Consider the following 3084-nt stretch of genomic DNA (forward strand, 5'->3'; position numbering starts at 1 on the left):
AAGTTCTACCAATCCCTCTATGGCTCCATACATTCTCCTAACAAATGCTTGGGCAATCTCCCTCATATTCAATGGTAGGGCATTCCCTCCTTATTGCTTCCAAAATTATGAATTACTCATCTTAAGATTAAGACATAGAAGGGAAATTAGCTCCCTATCTTGAGTTCTACGGCACGATCTTGGAGTATCAAAGAAGGGTGAGATTCCTAAATGTCCGAATAGCCTCCAACTTATAGATGTGGTCGACTACACACCGATAAGAAGGACTCGACTAGACACGGCTCCGAGACATCCTAGGACACTTTAAAACCTTAGGCTCTGATACCAAGTTTGTCACGCCCCAAAATCAGAGGAGCGCGGCCGGCGCTCAACCGAGTAAACCCGACTGAGCAAGCCTGTTAGGTTTCATTCTACCCAACCAACCTCATGATTAAATAGGAGATGGACTCCATTAATCATATTTAGTAAGTATTTCATTAATAATTTTCATTTCATTTCCATTAGCAACTTAAATCATAATTATCAAATATTACAAGTTTTATAAATCTTTACCAAACATCAATGTTTCTACATTATTTCCAATACCCGACACTACCCACAACCTGTCTACGGAGCCTCTAAATATAACTCAATAGTAATGTAAAATGGAAATGCCGGTAACAAGGCTCTGGCTATATCTCAAATACAACGTACAAGACAAATAGATGAAACAGATCCCCGAAATAAAGTGGGGCACACCAAGTCAGCTGAAAGGATGATGCGGCACTAGCTGTGACCAACACCGCCTGCTATAGGAACACCTACATCCATTTAAAGACGTAGCGCCCCCGAAAAAAGGGACGTTAGTGCCATCGAATAGCACTAGTATGTATAACTAAATACCATCTAGTTAGAAAGAACTATCAAACAAGAATAAAGAAATCATAAAGGTCAATCAAAAGCTTTAACGATCACCACATCATCAAATAAACGAACCATATAATCTTTCACATAATTTCCATAACTTAGTTTGGGGCACTTGATATTGTTCATCATCATTCATAATACCACCGCTTTCTTGAGCGGAGTACGATCACGACCCGATCGGCTAGGTTGCCTCATTTAAGACATGTACCTCAATCACAATCTCATTATCAATTTTCGGAATTCAATATCAGCACAATACCACCATGTGTGCGGCATGGTGTCCGACCACGGCCCGATCGGCTCGGCCGCCTTACCTAGGCGTTGTTCCTTTCTCATTAATCATCTCATTTAAATCTTTATTTCACATATATCAACTCATAGGCACTTGGGGCCTCAATTATCACATCATACTTGGCGCTTGGCCACATTTAATAACTCAATCTCTTCTTTCCCACATTTCATATTATTTCTACATATTTCCCATCAATATCAATCTCAACAACAAGCTACTCAATTCAAGATGTCAAGTACACATGAGAAATTCAAGTTATAAGCATAGAGAGGAATCCTCGTGATTCGGCACATTAATCACAATTTAAACTTGACTTGAAATCTAGGCCATTTAGCATATACTTCACATTATTCAATCTCAATTTATTGTCTAAGCATTTCAATACATGATTCATATTCCTTGCACCTTTTCAAGTTATCAAAAATAGCACATTGATCACATTGGGATGCATCTTTCACAAATATAGGGTTACAACACCAATTCATGTAAAGTATCAATCAAAGCAATAATCCAAAGTTCAGTCTTGCCACATTTACACAAGCATCGATAGAGCTCAATTTATAAAAGACGGGGTTTTAGCCATACATACCTCGATATAGCTTTCCTTACTCTTTACAAATTCCGGAACTCTTAGCACTTTGATCTATTGAGTAAGAATTACAAATTAAATCGAGAATTAGGGATGAGATTGAGATTCTAGCTTGGTTCAAGCATATTATCAAGCACTAAAGGTGTATCATGATCTTAGGTCCCTTTTGGGAGAAATTTTTATCATTTTATACCCCAATTGCTTTCTCTTTAGTTCACTAACTCCCAATACCCTAAGGTTTGATATGCATGTAAGGAATCCATTCTTATACTCATGAATCACCTCACTAATTACCCCTTATAGCCAAGAATAGAGATAAGAGCTAAGGTGATGTGACGACCCAAAGGGTCATCACCTGTTTCCTCATTTGTTCTGTGCTTCCGAGGCCTTGGAAACCTCACTTTTGGTTGCCTCGATTTGCATGTGCACTCCGGGCGCGAGGCCGAAAAATTTTTATGTTAAAATATATGAATCCTGTGAAACATTTGGTGAATTATGATATTAATATTGATATAGTTGACTTTGGTCAACATTTTGGGTAAACGGACCCGGACCCGTGATGTGACGGTCCCGGGAGGTCCGTAGAAAAATATGGGACTCGGGCATATGCCCGGAGTCGAAATCCGAGGTCCAGAACCCCGGTAAAAGAATTTTTCTGATAAATTGTTTTCTGAAATTAATAAGGAAAAATAGAAATGAAAATGAGTTAGAAAATATAGGTATCGGGCTCGTATTTTGGTTACGACGCCCGGTACAGGTCTTAAATATGCGTTAAGCGCTTCCTGTGTAATATGGTCGAAATCGGACGTCGTTTGACGTGTTTCGGACCTAAATAGCTAAAGTGGAAGGTTTATGAACTTTGAAATGAAAATTATGAGTTTTGGGGGTTGATTCTTTGATTTTGATGTTATTTTAGCGATTTGATCGCTCGAGCAAGTTCGTAGGATGATATTGAGTTCGTGTGTGTGTCTGGTTGGGAGCCCCGAGGGCTCGGGAGTGTTTCGGAGGTGGTTCGGGGTGTTTTACACTTAGGAAAGTTAGCAGATTTTCTGCAATTTTTGCTCAGGCCTTTTCTTCTTCGCGATCGTGGCCTTAGGCTCGCGTTCGCACTGCTCATGGTGTTCCCCTTCTACGCGTTCGCATCTCCATAAGCGCGATCGCGTAAGTCAAGTTCAGGACCCAGAGACTTCCTCTTCGCGTTCGCAGTCAGATGTTCGCGAACGCATAGACTTGCTGCTCCCTCCATCGCGTTCGCGAGGCCTTTTACGCGTTCGCATAGAACAAACCTGGACCCCCC

Source organism: Nicotiana attenuata, chromosome 5, assembly GCF_001879085.1.
Source record: "Nicotiana attenuata strain UT chromosome 5, NIATTr2, whole genome shotgun sequence".
NCBI lineage: Eukaryota > Viridiplantae > Streptophyta > Magnoliopsida > Solanales > Solanaceae > Nicotiana > Nicotiana attenuata.